Raw genomic sequence first — 18,649 nt, forward strand, 5'->3', positions numbered from 1 at the left:
ACAGAGATGGAGGCAGAAAACTGCAGAGTACAACAACTGGATGTCTTACACATTTAAGATAAGAAATAATGGGCGAATTATAGTCCTGTATCACAGTAAATGATAAAAGTTTGGCTGTTAAAAAAGATTTGAATGTCATATTCTCTCCCTATTTTTAAGGGTCACAGGGTGAATGTACTATAAAAAATAAGACTGCAGAGTTAAACAAAAACTAAATACAACATAGTGTTTCAATCATGAGTGACTAATACTGAAAGACTAACAACCATAAATGTGCTTTGTGTCTATGAGCTACATGTACAGTATCAGCTTGCAAGCATGTCATCATCACAGTAAGACCACTGACGCTGCCATGCATCGCTGTCAATATTTTGAGTAGAGCTGCAATACTTTGCACAACTCCATATGAAGTGGTTTGACACTCCCACTATTTGTGTACGACTTTTATCAAACATGGAAAATCCATTCCTTGTCATTTCCCCTGTAAAGACACCTTGTCAGCCAGTCCCTGCCAGATGCCATAGTAGAGAGAATGAGTGAATGAAAAAGAAAAAAAAAGAAGCTCATTTTGATTAAGCTATGATTGACACCAAAACAAAGAGCAGTCATAGTGCATTGTGCATTTGTTTTTAATTCTCCATAAGTTTTTAATCACAACATATGACATCTGTCACAGGGAGGCCTCCGTGATGTGTGTGAGAAGGAAAAAGCACATGTGGCTCCCTATTAGGGGTGAATGCATAACAGTGTGTTTATATATGGCTTCATGCATGTGTGCATACATGTCCGCAGCACATGTGTATGTGTAAATACACGCTTGCATGCATCTACTATATGTTGTGTCTGCAGTATGTACATGTATAGGAATGCATGCACGTCATGTACCTGGATTGACATTGATTGCGATAGTACACAAGAAAGGAAGCATATTCATTGCTTTACATATCTGCCTGTGTGCTACCACCACTCATAAGCTTAGTCTCTGTCGCTAACCGCCTTGGGAGTTCAGATAATGTTCCTTCGCTGGCAGAAGACAGGTTGATAGCTGTCAGGGACAGAAACAGAATAAATGACGGGGTTTCACTGGGGCGCCTCTAAGGCGCATTAGGGACCTCAGGATCCCAATCCCCAAACACGGGATGAAGAATCATTTTGTCACAAAGGCACAGGGTCGCCCATCACTGTCTAATGCATGCCTTGATTAATCATAGGGATGGATCAACATTATGTCCTATTCAGGGTGATGCTTAATTGCCTCTGCCATCCAACTTATCCATTGCCCTAATGATGGTGCGTCTGCTTCCTTGGACACATGGTTAGTCTGGTGGGCTGTAGCTTAGCAGGACAGGACCCCCTTAAACATCATCACCAGCTGAGAGCTCAACCTCTCCAGACACCTTTACCTCCCCCTAACCGCGAGTATGTGGATAAATGGAGCCGGCTTCATCGCCTGTAGCCCTGTGTTTATATTCACAGCAGAATGTCTGCGAGTGTTAATGTATGTAGATTTCATTTCCGATGAGTGATTATTTGACTGCTCATTTTGCCTGAGATTTATGGCACTCTCTCTATCTCCTGACTGCAGTGCCACTCTTATCTTTAATAAAAGAGATGAGGACATTAATCAGGTTTTGTTGGCGGCCCTTACTAAGACATTAAATGTATTGTATGGGGTAAGTAAACACGCTTCACATCCTTCTCTCTCACAGTCGAGAGAGAGAGAGAGAGAGAGTGAGAGAAGGAGGGTGAGGGACAGAAAGAGGCGAGAGGGGAAGAAAAAAAAAACCCTCATTATATTTATCATAATTTCACATATGCTGTTTTTGAAGCAATGTACCATGAGCCCATAAAGTGTATTACAACTGTGCATAAATTCAACTGATTTGTGGCTGGAGTAGCTAATTCCTTGAGTACATTTTAGAAAAACAAGCACTGAGCCCTGAAATTGCAATTCCATAAAGGCTTTAAATTACTGAGTACAGAATCAAGAACTTGCCTGATGTGCCGCACATGGTGACCGTGTTATAGGGGAACGCAGCACTCCCCGAGATAGAGACAATAAAACCTGAGATGAGTGAGCCATATACTCAAACAAAATAAAGCAAGAGAAGACAGGCTGGCTACACGATGAGGAGGAGTGACTATCTTATCCTTTTTAACCACAAGGATGCATTTGAGAGGACACATTTAATTTTTTTTTTCTTCTTCTCGTCTCTCAGCATCTATCTCTCTACTTCAACCCAGCAGAAGAGTTAGTGGATGGATGCCAAGCCTCCTCGTTCAGAGGCAGTTAAAATGATGTGAATCTCATCATTAGCACAAAGGGGAGGATGTGTACAGTGGAAAACTCCTTGGTATAGTCAAGAACATACACATGTCATGAACAGCGGCATCACTAACAGACAAACACATTAAAACCTATGAGAAACGTATGATCTCCACTTCAACTGACTTGCAAGTGTTGGCAATGGGTTCTCCACAAATCAATAAAAATCTCAGACTCACAATTGATGCAAAGCCTTATTTTGCTATCATGCAAACTTTAGGTGTCACATTGGCTCAGACCGTATTAATATTTCATGTCATTCTTTCCAGCCACTCTCCCTTCCCATCACCCTCCTCTATCCTCATTTGCTACCTCCTCTCACCTCCCCGCTTTCTTCCTCTATTATCTGGAGTCATTTGGGATCAGCATGAACAAGATTTTCATATCAGGTAAATGAATATCTTTATCACAGAGGCAGGAGCCAGGATGCTCGGGGAGCTGGAGAGAATAATCTCACAGAGCAAACAGTCTTGGGGAAACAGAGAGCCACTCAGTAATAACAACCTCTCTCAGTCTCCCACACTGCTCTCTGTGTACATCTAAATAGCCTGCTTACTGCGGTGGATGCTGAAGGATCAATGGTCTTGCTGTGGCTTAGCACTGACCTCTGACCTTTGAGGGGAGAAAAAAAAAAGAATATGATGGAGAAACGACATGTGTCCTGGCACTATTTTTTTAATCAGACATAAATAAATGTTTTTGTTAGAATTAAGATGTGTTGGATGCAGTTTTTAAAAAATATTTTTCACACTTTTGTCCAGGCTGTGCTGTGTTCTACATGAAAATAAAGCTGTATCCTTCTACAAAGAGTATCACTCTGAAGACAGACTTAAAACAAAACATATTATTATAATATTTATTATTATATTATATTTTATCATTATGTGTGCACTTCAATAAAACAAAAGTTTTAGGCCGCCTTACTTGTTACCCAAGTGTGATGTTGGTAAGCATGATGGAGGTTGTAATAAACATGCTAAATCTATTTGTGTCTTCTGTTTCTTTAATATTTTTCTGGTTTGATGACATTTGGTTTACCTGCAGGTAAAAATTGGACACAACTAACTCTTTCCTCAAGCGGTGTGCAGAACAAAAAGCAGCCATGTCTCTTTATTACAATACCTAATAATAGTTGATTTAATGGCTATAAAATGTGTTCATTAGAAAGTTATAGTTAAGAAATATTCAAAGTATACCTAAAAGTGTCACTTTTATTGTGAATGAACAGGATCATATAATCTAAAAAGGGTGTGATTATATCCAAGTCTTGTCCTCCAGCATTATCTTGGAGCTCATAAAGAGATGAAATTTAATATGATGCTTTCAGTCAGTTTAATTGAATTTTAATTGCCTCTTTGGACAGAAGGTTTAGATCTAATCAATAAAATATTAAACTTTTGGGGCTTTGACGGAGAACGGTCTCCCTATCGCCCCCCGCTTCATTGCATCCTGGAACCGGCGGATGTAAAATGTCTGTTTATGAGCGGAGGTAGCAGAGCCAATATCTCGCTGTTTTCCATAGTGTTTCAACAGAATGCAGTGGATAAATAACACAGGGCGAACAAGCTGAGATTCTATTAATTACACTGGTGTGGAAGAGCGGTCGGTCACCTTCAAAGGAAGGCCTTTAATGTGCCAGAGCTATAAATATTTTGAAATGTCACACCTTGGGAAGACAGCATCAGGCCAGAGCCGAGGCGATAAATCAGAGCCTGAGAAGAACCAGGAAAGAAAAGATGGCTCTTTGGTATTTTAGAAATAATTACTAATACAAAAGGGGTAATGAATGAAGCTATAAATTACGTTAAAACAGACCATTAGGAGAGGATTAGTTTATAAAACTCGTTGCTGGTCCTTAAAATTACCCTCTCAGAATATCGCCTATTTTACTCCATCCATAACTCATGGAAATAAAAAACATGTATGCGTAATATCACTAACTCTGTTGATTAATGCTAAATTAATTGATTTTGTTCTGCTGCTTTTAAATGAGAATATTGTTCTTCTAAGGACGCCAGGTATGACATCATCATGACAGTTCTTTCTAACTGATATAAAGCCACTGTAATAATGTCCATAGTCAACTTTTATAGCAACTACAAAAACCTGCTATGAATATGTGCATCTTTATGCAGAGTTTTGTCCAAGTTAGAGCAGGTATGACCTGAACAGAGACCCATTTGCTATGTGCTGGATGTGGTCCAGTCATTGTCTGCTACCAGCATCACCACTATCACATACAGTTATAAATCTGAGGAATCCTTGGTTAGGCTGCTGCACGGATGGAGGGAATTTATCCTCCATCCCTATAGAGAGAGCCTGGGAGAGAAAAATGACATGGCCCATCCTCTAAGGCTCATAAAAGTCTAAATTAAATATCAAATGGAACCACGGATGGATAGCGTCCCTTCCATGGATCCCCAGCGCCGCCTCAGCCTCCACTCCCTGACACGACAGGTGCTGCTCACATGACTGGAGAGCCAGACAACTTTGTTAGCAGGACTGTTCTCGGTTCAGTGTAAAGCTGCATGTGTACATAATGAGAGAGTTAAGTAAGTGAACATAACAAGGTGCCATTATTCCTCAGTGGTTCCTGCCATAGCTGGATGCTGCCATATCTGGATCCTCCCTTCCTTTTAAAGGATTCTTAAACATTACACTGTGCATGTATGACTGAATGAAGATGGTTCTTCAGACGACTTAAAAGTGCATTTTGTCACATATCTGAATTACAGAGTATATGATTCTCTATATCCATATTTATAAACTCATGATTCTCCCATCCTCAGCAGAAGAACACTTCCAAAGATTGCTGTCAGGCGGGAACACCTCATTGGGAGATACTGTAATACTAATGCCAACCCCGCCACAATAGCTGGTGCTATCGCCAGGCTAAAACTGTACATTATGAATCATCAATTGTCGCCCTGCTTTGTATTATCCCTAGAGAAAATCCCAATCTGGGCTTGAGCCCACGGCTGATGGACACCCCATTATTCACTCGCGCTTCTTCAGCTCTGAGACAGGAGTGGGGATAGGCAGTAAAACGACGGCCTTAAGATTAATCCTCCGCTCTTTCTGCTGCTTCCCGAGTCAGAATGAAATAGAACATTCCCTTCCCTTAATCAAAAAGTTTTTATCATCTCCCCCCCTCCAACTCAGGAAGTGGGGATAATGCTCGTTCCATTGCTCGTCCTGTGAATTGACATTGGGGAGGGTGATGAGAAGGATCTGCTCTTGCTGCCTTTTGTACTGTAACAAGTGAGCACAATTTAGATGAGCTGGTGGTCGTCGATCAATACGTGTATTATCTCCTGTACGATGCACCACGCAAGCCTTAATAATGGGGTTAGCAATCCCTTCAAAGCTGCCGTAGCACCCACATCACTGAATGGCCTTCACAATTAAGATAATAACATGGTGAAAGTCAAGCAGAGCAGAAGTTCATGGCGCTGTTGTGCAACGAGGGAGAATGCAATGACAATATATAGAGAATAAAGCCTAAAGTTTACCTCTAAATTACATAAGACGTATGCTTACAGCCAATTATATTAACTAAATAAGAATTTCACACTCTTTTCCCTCTTGTTCATAAGGCAGAGGATGTGTTGCACAAAGTGAGATGTGATTTGGTTCTCAGCAAGGTCACAAGCATCAGGTGAGCTGTGAAGTTGTGGTTTTAAGTCACCTGAGTCTCGCCTCAAACAGCCAACCTCGCTGAAGCCTCAATGCCATCACGCCTCGGCCCACATCACTTAGCAAAGGGGTGTGAATTTGTTTTCACCCAGGCGTTAATGAACTGTGGGCTTTGTGGGCTTAATGAGAGTGAGCTTCTATTGAGCAAAGGTACCTGGGAGGATAATAAGAGTTCACAATTCAAAAAACTTCTCCCTTTCCACAGTTTAGGAGGTGTTTTAACGAAAAGGGCTGTTGACGGCTGCTGCTGCAGTTCATCTCTGACCCACCAAATCAGCTGCATCAGGAAGCAAGACTCCGGGAGTATTCGTCATCCATCAAGAACATGCAGTTTTGTGCCACAGTTCCTGGCTTCCAGCCAAGTCCAAAGCGACTCATTGTACAGCAGCCAAAAGACAAAGGCAGCTCCCCCTCTGCTCTGTGAGAGCAGTACGTGGAGGTGTGGGTGGCTATGCAGATCACTAATTGTACAGGCCACCGGGGGAAGAGAGAACGGAATGGCAGCCTCTCTGCAAGACATGCCGAGGGAGGGGAGGGACGAACTGGTGTGAGCCTCCCTCCCTTCTCTCTCTCTCCCTCTCTTTCTCCTTCTTTTTCACTCTCTCTACCCTAAATTGGCAGCTGGCAGGCAAATGAATGCGGTGTGAAGTGAGCCCACTGAAGTGCAGGGTCCTGCTGTTCAGGCAACAAAGGAGCTCCATGCGAGACATCTGCTGTTCAGTTATCAGAATACATTTAGTCACGTGCCTCCCTTCCCTCGCTCTTTCTCCATTGCTCTTCCACCACGGCCCGCACAACATCCATTCTGTCAACTGAGAGCTGAGCCTTTCTTTCTCCCCACTTCTCTTCAACGGCATTCTTCTTCAGATCACTCCTCCGCTGACACTCCCCCCCATCCCATTCTCATTCTCTCATTTGCCACCGTAATCCCTCTCTCCACCTCTTCTTTTTGCTGCCTTTATTTAAACAGTTTGGGTCTAGCAGATAACCCCAGAGTGGCTTCCTATCTGGTCCAAAATGCGTGAACCCTGTGTGAATGATCACAAGACGGCCTGAGGAAACGGCAGACTGAATCTTAATGAGCCACGCTCGCACAAGCAAAAGTAAATTGAGCTTACCACCATGATAAATTAACCTAATGAATGCAATTGTTTTGTGGCACGCTAGCTTGGGCTGGAGCCAGATGGTCAATACTTAGCACTGAGTTTTGTGGCGTCTTCCTTCCCTCTCTTCCTTTTTGCTTTGAGGCTCAAGAAGAGGACATGAAAAACAAAAACAAAACAAAGCTAATTTTAAATCCTTTTTTTTTTTAAACACATTTTTATCTTTTCTGTTGTTTTCAGTTTCATTATTCTCTCAATTTAATGCTTCTCATTGGGTTTGCTATGGATATAGCTCTTGTCAGTAAGCATCCATGAGGTGCCTTGGACCAGGGCCTTGTGGCTGAGTAAAACAAGCAACTGTGGTGACATGATAGGGGTCCACAGAGGAGACGGCGGTGTGTATTTCTCCCCATTTCCTGTCCTTACTCACGATATCCTTGTTTACTTTAACACTTAATCCCTGTAAAGTGTGTCATTTGGTTTGCACGCTCTTCACTCTCCACTTCGTCCTCCATCCTCTCCCAGTGGTGCAGGCTAGCATGAAGGTTGCACATCCAGGAAGGGACAAACCCCCTCCTGTACCGCATGTAAACTAGATGACTTCCTCGAGGCAGGTGGCACATATCCAGATGTTCTCTCAATTTCCTCTGTGTGTGTGCGTCTGCTTATGTGTATGCGTGCATGTATTGCTTGACACACCCCAAGCTGGTGACCTCTCTGCTCTCCCCACAACATCACCACTGGAGCAGTTTACACCATAATGACTTGTATCGCCCGAGGCCCTGCCACATCTGTGGCTCCCTTCCTCCATCTCTGTCTCACACTCTTTCCCTCTCTCTGTCTCTCTTTTTCTGTCTCTTTGTCTCTCTACCTACCTAACACATAACCTGTCCACATTTCTCCTGCTCATCCTTTACTCACTGGAGCTTTTTCACCTTGTTTAATCCGTCATAAACTTCCCCCCATCGCCTTGTCCTCAAGCAAGTGCTTTCTGCTTTGGTCCACAGCACTATTACAAGAGAAAGAAATTGCATGGCTCACTTTGCAATGACTTAATGCATGTCTAACATGACATCTATCAGCCATGATAAACAAACACATCATTCAATGTCAGCAGGCTAGAGAAGGTAGTTGCAGCCCCACATTGGAAGGGCCTACTGTCCAAGACAAAGTGCAGGGTATGCTCTGGCAGCATTCAGTGAGTCTAATGTCACACGGAGTGACGTGTGCTCCACCAACAACAACTCAGCTCATTACCCACTCAGGAGGGGAGGGAGGGAAAAAAATGGTGCATCCAAAATGTGACCATGTGCTGACCATGCATTCTGTCCCGTTAGCCCCCCCGGCTGTATATGGAGAGCAATGACCTCTCACTTAGACAGCGTGGCATTCGATCGATCTTACGTGACATTTGTGACATTGCGTGCATCCTAGATATGCATCTCCATGGTGTCAACTTATCAGTCAAGCCATCTCACAGGCAGGACATACATATCACATTACATGTTCAGCAGCTCTTGTGTTCCAGTGGGAAAGACGTGTTCGGTTTGACTCGAATTCTTGCACTTTCACACAAGGTAAACTGTGCCTCTGTGTATGCGGCGAGGTGCCGACGCCTGTCTCACCTTTACAGCTGACGCGAAAACCCGAAACACGCAGACAAATAATTGAGTTCATCAGCATAACAGTGTAAGAGTGTCTATTTCTGACTAGAGACTTTACTTTTAAAAATATACCATTACCAGCTCTAAGGTACTGTACAGTACCCATCTGGATTTATGCACACACACACACACACACACACACCCACACACACACTCCCCTCACCACACACAGTGTCTTGTTTTCAGGTTCATTAAGCCCCAGTGTTACCTAGAGTGGCTGACAGGATGAGGAACAGTGCAGAAATCTCCCCCTGCAGGTATCCATTCACATTATCATTGGGAAAAAGCCTCTCTCGTCAGTGCCCTTGTTACGGCTCGAGGGGGGACCACTAATTAGAGAGACAAGAACTGCTTGAGAATAAGTCCATTACACCCATGTGGACCCAAAATCTTAAAATACCTGGAATATCAGCAAAGTCCCAGCATCCCCTCCAATCATTCCCCTTCTGCCGAGGGCATCTTTTAAAACATGGAAAAATATGGTGAAAGAGTTGTAGAGGTAGACAGAAATGGAGGACAGAAGCTGTCAGCTATTTGAAGGGCTTTATGAAAATTATCTTCCAATTAGAAGCAATGATCAAATCAGGCATGAACCCCACTCTTGAGTTCTCGATGATTTCTGTCTCTCTCTCTTCCTCTCTCTCTCAATTCCTCTCTCTGTCTGTCTCTCGCTGTGTGTGTGTGTGTGTGTGTGTGTGTGTGTGTGTGTGTGTGTGTGTATGGTATAACTGCAGCTCAGATGAACTCATGAAAGGAAATTTGGTTAGTTTTCTCATCACTGGTAATTATACTAATACATCGGAAATGCCTCTTTCAAAGTGCATGAGCCATGTGGGGCCCCTCATTATAGTAATATAATTTTGGCTGAAATATATATCAAACTGATTATCATCACTCATTCTGTATTCTCAAACCCACCTCCACAGAAATAGCAGAAAGGATACAACAATGAAAAAGCCCCACAATTAATACATTTCAGTTCTGACTGGGTATTTTAGTTAATCAGTCATACAGCTGAGTCTTCTCCATAGAAATACTAAAAGTTTGCTGGTGGATTAAAGCTATGAATTATTTGAAAATACTGCTTGATTTTTTTAAAATGTGATACATACCATAACACTTTTTTTTTTAATGGAAAAGTAAAATTATCTCCTTATTCTCCAGAATAAAAATATTATTCAATTTAAAAGTTTAAAGTTTCCACATCACACTTGAATAAGTTGCATATTGGACAAGGATTAGCTTCCAAGAGTTGTTTGTTGCTTGTATGTAGATTCTTTAACTCAGGTTTTTCTTACCAAAATCATTCCTCCTGTTCATAGTGACCATTATAAGATCCCTTACTGATGTGTTTACAATGTTAGCGATCAGGGACAAAATCCACAGTCCACGTTTTGAGCAAAAAATGTATTAATACAGGATGACCACAGCTTCACTCGGCTAAATCTTTGTTAAGGTGCTGGAAGCATCAATTAGTCCAAATGCTCAATTAAGTGAAAAACTGCATAAATCTAAGTGTGCGGAAATCTCTTCTATCATTTTAAGCAAAAATGTATTGAGAAATTTATCTGAAGATAATATGAGGCTTTAGCCGCCTGAGTTACTCAAATACAGTGGATCCGTTCAGTAAAAAAATTTCCTCTTTGTGTCTCGATGGACAGCGTTTTCCTGTTCAGCTGCAGTGGAAGGATCGTAACAAAAAGAGGAAATTTGGCATTAAAAAGGCATTAAAATATGGATTTTATTAGGAAGACTGAAAGCTCATATTAGCGTCCAAGAAAACTTTGAAACACATTTTTGCACTTACATCAAAAGTTCATTATGAAGGGATCTCTTAATGGCCAGTATGAACAGGAGGAATGATTGTGGCAATAAAAAATGTGTCACATGACTATTGTTTTAGGACAGACTTGAAAAATTGTGAAACCCGTCCTTTAAGGTAAGCAAAGAAGCTTTAAACGATGTGAAAACAGCCCTCTAGTGCCCAGCACATACATCAGTCTGTACAGTGAAGCTCAAACATCAAAGTGACGTTACAATCCACATACACATTTTTGAGAAGAAGGGGACTAAGCAATAAATAACTGTTTCTGTGGTCTAAACAGAACAATAATTAAACACCTTAGGAAAGAGAGACTACCAAAATGCCTGGACTTAAATGCTACTGGAATTGCTGAAATCATTTACCACTCTGTCTTATCCATAGAAACTTAAAATGATGTTCCTATCTTTTTTTTTTTTTTGCCTTTTGACTCCATTACGATACAACAAACGATCCAGTTTGGATGCAAGCTCTAAGTAGGCAGGTGAATCCAGCCTGCAGTTGGCAGTATTTATGAGAGTTGATTTAACTGCTAGGGTCCTCTTGTGAAACATGAGTCAGTTCCAGCATTTAACCTCACCATACTAATTTATGCACCATGGCATAGGGTACTTTATCATCTGCTCTTTGGGGAGAGACAGTCATCTCATTAGGCAGGATTTAATGAAATGCTAGGATACACTTCTTAATTCCATAGATGGCTGAAACAAAAATCCAGTGTAAATCCTGCGCTCCGCCGTGGCTGTATGAATTGTAGCAGCCAGAGGAGGAAAAGGGAGGGGTGGTGGTGGTGGTGGTGGGGGGTGGATACCAGCGGAGATGTTTGGTGAGGGAAAAATGAGATGGAGGCTGAGTTGAGTTTAGTTGTATCTGTGTCTGTGAGTCCATAAATGTGTTTTCAAATTATTCTCGTCTTAAAAGTCACATTTAACAATGTCTTGGAAACATGCAAAATTCAGATACCTTACATTATAATACAATTAAAACACAATATAATGGATGTTGTCCTGCTGTATGCCTAAAAACAAATGTTCCTCTTGACCAAAAATAAGTCTAAATCTTGATATATCTGTACTGACATCAATAGCCGTGTGCATCTTAACCACCCTCTACTCAAGTCCCACTACTGTTCTAGCCTCAAGCCAACTAAGATATGTTAAATCCTTTTGAATGTACAGACACTAGAGAGAACAAAATTGGGGCAGACTGTCGACTGTTCTTGGCAAACGTACATGTTCATTTCCAGCCGTTGACTGCCGGGCCCACAGACAAGAGCCACCAGAGGACGAACACACACCAGCACCATCATCAACAGCACGACGCAGAACATTAACACCATTATTTACATAAAATTACTTACATACTGGTGTAGTAATTTAATTAGTTTGACCAGTGTGGCGCAAGTGCGAGGAATAGATTCATACAGGCACCACGAGGGAGCTCTGCTTACTCTTCCACATGGCTAAATCTTTCACACGATATTATGGGGGGAAAAAAATAGAGACACTATAAAAACCTTGATTTCATTTACAAGTCCCGTTGTCCCATGTCCTTGCCCAAATACACATTAACACAAGGATGCACACGCAAACACACACAGATAACATTGTGTATTTGTCATGCTAATAAGACAATGTCCATATTAAGCTACTTCAAGTATATAATAGAGAATTACAATATATCAGGTAAACCCTTTCCCTTTGTTTGGCTTGTTCTTCATTGTTTGAATAGTTTAACATATACAAGAGCTTCCCGCTCCTCCTGAAATAAGGTGGTGGACAAAATAATGAAATCATGACATGAAAAAAGGCTAAAGATTCTTTAAAAGTACATTAGCTTGTTGTACACGCAGCATGTTAGCGGGACATCAGCAATTCGTGAGAGTCCTTTATCAGTTAATTCATGTTTTTGACGATTAGATGCTTGTGTGTATGTGTGTGTGTGTGTGTGTAAGTGTAGACCTGAAACCTAAAAAAAAATTAATAGAGCTGCAACTAACAGTGTTTTTTACTACCGATTTTTATTACCGAAAAGCAATATGGTTTGATGATGAGTCATCTTTCAGGCTCGGCCCACAATATTTGTTGTCATCTGTTAAACAAGGTGTAGGATTGGAATGGTATGGTCAGCCAACTTTTCAGAGTCATTAGGTCCAATGATCACTCTGCAGGGCACCATAACTGCAGACGAATTTGAGACCATTTTACAGGACTAGAGAGACCCTCATTATGTTCCTAAAGTCCAAATTGATAAGGCCCTCATACACATTACTACATAGATTGAAAAATGGTTTCATGAACACCAGGATGAAAAACATCATTTGATCCTAATGGAAAGCTCTAGAGCCAAGACGGATGTTTTGTGAAGAGAAATTCTGGTTTATTACAACTTACTTCTGTGGTTTTTGTAGAACTTTTTCATTACTTTCAATACTATAACGCTGTACGTTGTAAGTCTAACAGGGGAGAGAATGCGTGCAGTCAAACAAAAAGATCTCAAAAAATCTCAGATTAGCCAACTTTGGGTATGGGTACTTGGGAAAGAAAACAAAGACAAAACTGTCACAGTTTACAGACTGACTTCATGAGTATTTTTGACCTGTCGTAGTTGTAAGTGCTCATATTGAAGCCATGTTCCGAGAACTCAGCAATGCCTTTACTGAGTGAAAGATAAAAATGAAGGCAAAAACTATGAAAATAAACCAGATAAACCGTAATCATTCTTAAACACGTGGTGTAGATTTTGCCATTACCATTTCCTTTATTTATTTTTCTTTTGTTTATTCATAAAATCTACATCCAATCAGATATAGAGCATGCATCTGTTTGACATCTATCTCTGACTTTCCTACCTACAGTTTTAAAAAAACTGAAAACAGTATTAAACACATTTCTGTGAACACAGCAAAAGTATGAGACAACATATGAGAGAATGGATCCTGTTTTCTGAATGGATTCTTTGAACTCGAAGGACAATTACAGCAGCTCTTATTCAACGTTGGTCATGGCTGATCTAACAGAAGAGCTTTCACCTTCCTTTCTGCCCAGCCACTGTTAGCTTCAACGTACAACCCCGGCAGCATGACAGGAAAAAAAAAAAAAAAAACACCACCACTACTAGAGAAAAGAACTTAATGTCCTATTCAACCCTCCGCCCTGCACCGTTTGGAAAATTGCTCAATCTTTTTTTTCCCTCCCCTTTCCCTGTGACATATTATTATACATTGTTTCTAAGGAAAAGCATTTTCTATTATTGCCATTAGAAATATGAAAGTTTAGGGGAAAAAAAGAACAGAGAGGATGTAGGATGTAGAAGAACATTTGGGGGAGAGAGGTGAGGGTAAAAAGCGATTGAAAGGCTGTAATTATTTGAAATAGTCTGCTAATGTGTATTATCATGTCATTAAATGTAAATGAGATGGAGCTAAAAGACCCAACGCAGAGGACTTGTGGCTTGCTGCAGAAAAAAAAAGGGGAAGGGAAAAAAAAAATCTGAGATAAAAAAAAAAAAAAAAGAAAGAAATGTCAAGGCTATGTTCATTTGTGGGAACATAAACATTTAATAAGCTGACCAACCTATGACAATGATCTGGAACACTGTCACATGACGGTGTTGTAAATGTACAAACAGCTACTGCAACTTACCAAACCTTTGGCTGCTACTGACACACAGATAAAGAGAGGGCGGATGGCGAGAGCGATTTAGTGGGAAGATCCTGATGCTGTCTGAAGTCCTGAAGACAATTGTCTTGACTGTGAGTGGGTGTGCATGTGTGTGTGTGTGTGTGCGTGAGTGCGTGTGAATGCGTGCATGCATATGTGTTTACTCTTGCATTTGATCCCCGACGTGAGCGAGCATCATTCCACTCCAGCTGCTTAATAAGGCTGTCTGGGCCAGTGGCTCCTCATGGCCCCCAGCCCTGTTATCAGAAACATTAAGCTGAATATTAATGGCCTGGCCCGAGACGCATGCCATTAAGCTTGGTTGGCCATTTCTCTCTGTCCTTTCCTACCACTGTACAGGAATTAATGAATCGTGGGGTAAAACAGGGAACACAAAAGAACCAGAGAGAGAGAGGTAGAGAAAGTGAGAGAGAAATGGTTGGCTTGGTCGGTGGCTATTTCTCAAAACCGAAAGATAAATACGAGCAGAAATGTAGCATGTCATGTGTGGACAAAGAAGAAAGAGGAGAAAAAGAGTTAGGTGGCAACATATCTAAAAATAAACTCCTGGTTGTATTTCTCTTTCTCTCACCACATTAATAAAACCCCCATGACGGACCTTTGTGTCTTGCTCAAAGAAAGAAACAACGAAAAATGATTTGGTAATGATTTGTTCATCTTTATTTCCTCTGGCTGAGCAGGCGCAGAGGTTTACATCTGAAATGGAACAGAGAGAAGGGAAAGCACTTATTACTCCCTAAGTGCTGTGCTGTTGCAGCCTAAGCAAAGTGAGCTGTTAACGGATATAATTTGCGCAGAATGGCCAGAGGAGAGCTTTTGATATGCAGAAGAGCTGACCTCTGGACTGCCACTTTAATTGGGTTTTTAATTTTCCAGGCCATCTGACAGTATCAAACATGATCCCTGAGCTTTGCCCCGTTGATTGGAACCGCTGTGACAAGAGGAGCCTGACGTTCTCTCCGCTTTTCACGGGAGGGAGGACAGCAGAAAGAAAAAGCGAAAAGAGGCAAGAAGAGGGAAATAAAAGCACACAGGCCAAAGGAGGGCTTGGGATGGAAATTTGCCTTAATAGTGAGGACCTGAGTGTAGCATTGTACAGGGCTGAGGCTGAAGCTGCGCTGTTGATGGGATACCACCCTCAGAGACAGGGAGGAAAAGTGCAGGCTGCTGAAATATACTGTAGGCTGTCACTTCTGACTAGCGACAGCACACAAAAGACCAAACCAGACTTCACCACTCGAGGTGCAGCAGTTGTATACAGTACACTAAGGACACCAGGGCAGTTAATAGTGACAGACTGTGGCCCTTTGAGTTTTGACAAATTTAACTATACAATAATTTTCTCTGAGTTGCTAAAAAAATCAAAGTCATGGGTGTAAATTCATGAGCAGAGTTGTCTGCTCTGCAGGAAAACTTCAGCCCTTATATCTGGAAACTTAATAGCACGGAGCGGAATGGCTTTCGAATGAGGCTACATCGTCAAATCCTAACATGGACCCATCAACACGCCAAACGCCACAATTATCACCTGCGCCAGTCCATCTGGCTTGCTATCGTCACACAGACAAGAGTCTGTCTTGTGGTTTTTGGACAGGGGTTCCTACTGGTGCCTGTTTGTTCAATCTGCAAGACCACACAAAGAGTTTCAGCCCTCTAATCTCCTAACCAAACAAGACAGCAATTACACAGGCAGATAACTAAGGGACATTTTCATCCGCAGTGACAGTACTGGCACAGAAGTGTGTCTGTTGTAGACAGAAGAAGAGAGAGAGACAGACAAGAGAGAGAGAGAGAAGGAGACTGTTGTCCTGTTTGAAGAAAAGAGAGGTTCACCTGCCAGGAGGTTCACCTGCCAGTCAGAATACACGCAGACAACTGTGACACACACTGTAGTCATTACACATGGACAGGGTTATCTCAAGGACCACTGCAAGGGCTCGAGCATGTCCCAAACCTGCCAGCAGTTATTTGACAGTTATTGACTAACTGACATATTTAGCCATGTTATTAATGTAATGGAATTTATTAGTTGCAGACGTGAAACTAGCAGAGCGTATCTGAACTGGATGTTTCTAACCGAGCCTAAACATCAGTGTTAAACTCTTTGTACAAGTAACCATGAATATAAAATTCTAACTATTAAAGTTGAAAGAAAATGACTCATGTCCTTGGTGAACGTGAGAATGTGAATGAAATCGTCGGACAGGATCATCATTCAGAATTAAGTCGGTTCCATGACATGCATTAGACAAATGTAGCTATTTTTCACAAGTAGTGGAATACATTACAGTTGAGATTGAGAGTAATGTACCTTTCTTGGCACCACAGAGATTCTTCAACCTTTAGTCATTAAAAAGTGGGAACTTTTCCACCTTTTCCTTAAAGTTCATGCTCTCATTCAAGCTAAATTACTCCGTCCTAAGACACTCGTAAAAAACCTGCAATGACAAAACCCTTTTAAGGTGTCATGAAATGCGGAGCTGTTATATATTTGTAAGGTGGGTGCCAGCTACCCCGCACTATACAGTCAAAATCTGCATGCATAAGCACTCACACACGCGCACATTCAAACAAGGCCCAATAAAGTCACGCTCACGTACACACACATACATGCGCAGAAATCTCATTAGAGCCTTTGTTAATTGCAGCAGACAAATGCTAATGGTTCAGGCAACAAAGCAGCTGCGCGTATGAAAAATGAGAATCCACAAAGTAATTATTACATCCAATATTAATTTAATTATACCGTTTTGTGTGATACAGTAATTTAGGAGGGTTTTTCTAATCACACACACTCTTGAAATAAATTAGGAGTTACAGAGGCGCAGGGGAGCTGAGGATTTCTCCAAAGACTCACTAGGGGGGAAATAGCATCATTCTCCTTCAGAGAACTGGGATTTTCACATTTAAATTAAAACGCCACTGTTGCTCTCTCATCAAATGTGAGAGTAGAAGAAAGGAGTGGGACGACTATGTGTATTTTGAGATTCTGTGCCAGAAAAACACAGACTTTTTTTTTTTTTTTTTTTCTTCTCTGTGGCCAGGCTGATGAGGGAACCAGTGAGACGGTGTGGCTGTCAGAGCATTGGCTGCGTCTGAATAAAAATAAGAATATTAATCATCTCTCCTGGGCCTGGTTTTGCCTCTTCGCCTTTCTCTTGTGAGCCCAGAAATGTAATTGCAGTTGTTTTCTATATAATCAGTAGCCAGAGAGCTGGTGCTATTACAGACACTCGACAAGGGAGCTTTTGTTTTAATCTTTTGATTCCAAAGTCAGGTTCTTTTTTATCTGCTGTGGTGTACACAAAAGCAAGTTTGATTGGCGGGGAGTTTGCATCTTTTTTTTTTCTCCCTCCCCTCTCTCTCTCGCTCTGTCATGTAAATTGTTATTGTCTTTTACCTCAAATTGCCTGAGAAGTTTGTCAGATGAATGGATCTGCAACAGCACCCTTTCTTCTATGGATTTGTACACTACAGAACATGCACGCTGGCCAGTTATAATTCAAACAAACACACCTCGGCCTCAGCTAGAGCAAGGCTGCATCTCTGCATGTACAAATTGGACAGATGTATGTGAACAGTCTTGCCATTGTACCTCTTTTTTGTGAGTGCATGCATGTCTCACTCTCTTTTCCTCTCTCTCTCTCCCTCTCTTTTTTTTTATATTCACACTTTTTAATAAAGCAGAACATCTCGCCTCTGGACGTCACATGGATGGACAGCTGTGCCGGTGGTCGAGGTGAAAATCAACCCCAGGACATGTCAAAGAGTGAGATTTCCAGTCCTAAAATTAGATGAGAAACCTGGGTGTCTGTGAAGGGTGGGAAGGAGAAGGAGAGAAAGGAGGGAAGGAGTGCAGAAGGGTGAAATAAAGTGTTAGAGAAGCACGTCCACCCCTGGCCAGTTACTGTAAATCAGGTCCCTGAATGACTAAGGGTTACACCTCAGGAAGTAGCTTCCTGGAGTCAAAAGTGCAATGGTATTTATATAATAACACTGTTTCATTCCAACATCCCCCAGTAACAGAGTAATGGGGCCTCTGCCAGCGGCGCCTTTAATGCCCTAATGGCGGAATTAAAACCAGGGGATGGCAATGAACGGATGTAAATTAACAATCACCTCCCTATCACAAACTACACGTGCACATACTCTCTCACACACACACAGGAAGTCAGCACACCAACTTGCTCCCTCCGTCAAGCCAATAGGGAATTAAAACAGCATTCGACAAAAGTGGGCCATTGTTTTCTTAACTGCATGGTAGATGTTTTAAGTTAGCGCCGCTCAGAAAGAGCCAACTGTTCAACATGATGTGCAGCTAGTGGTGGGAGAAGTATTCACATCTTTTACTTACA

The 18,649-nt window shown here is 41.7% G+C and overlaps 1 protein-coding gene across 19 annotated transcripts in view; it reads right to left on the reverse strand.

The window, feature by feature from the left end:
• meis2a (Meis homeobox 2a) overlaps positions 1 to 18,649 on the reverse strand; it is a 195,429-nt gene that overhangs the window by 100,527 nt on the left and 76,253 nt on the right. The window lies entirely within an intron of this gene.

Source organism: Thunnus maccoyii, chromosome 16, assembly GCF_910596095.1.
Source record: "Thunnus maccoyii chromosome 16, fThuMac1.1, whole genome shotgun sequence".
Classification (NCBI taxonomy): domain Eukaryota; kingdom Metazoa; phylum Chordata; class Actinopteri; order Scombriformes; family Scombridae; genus Thunnus; species Thunnus maccoyii.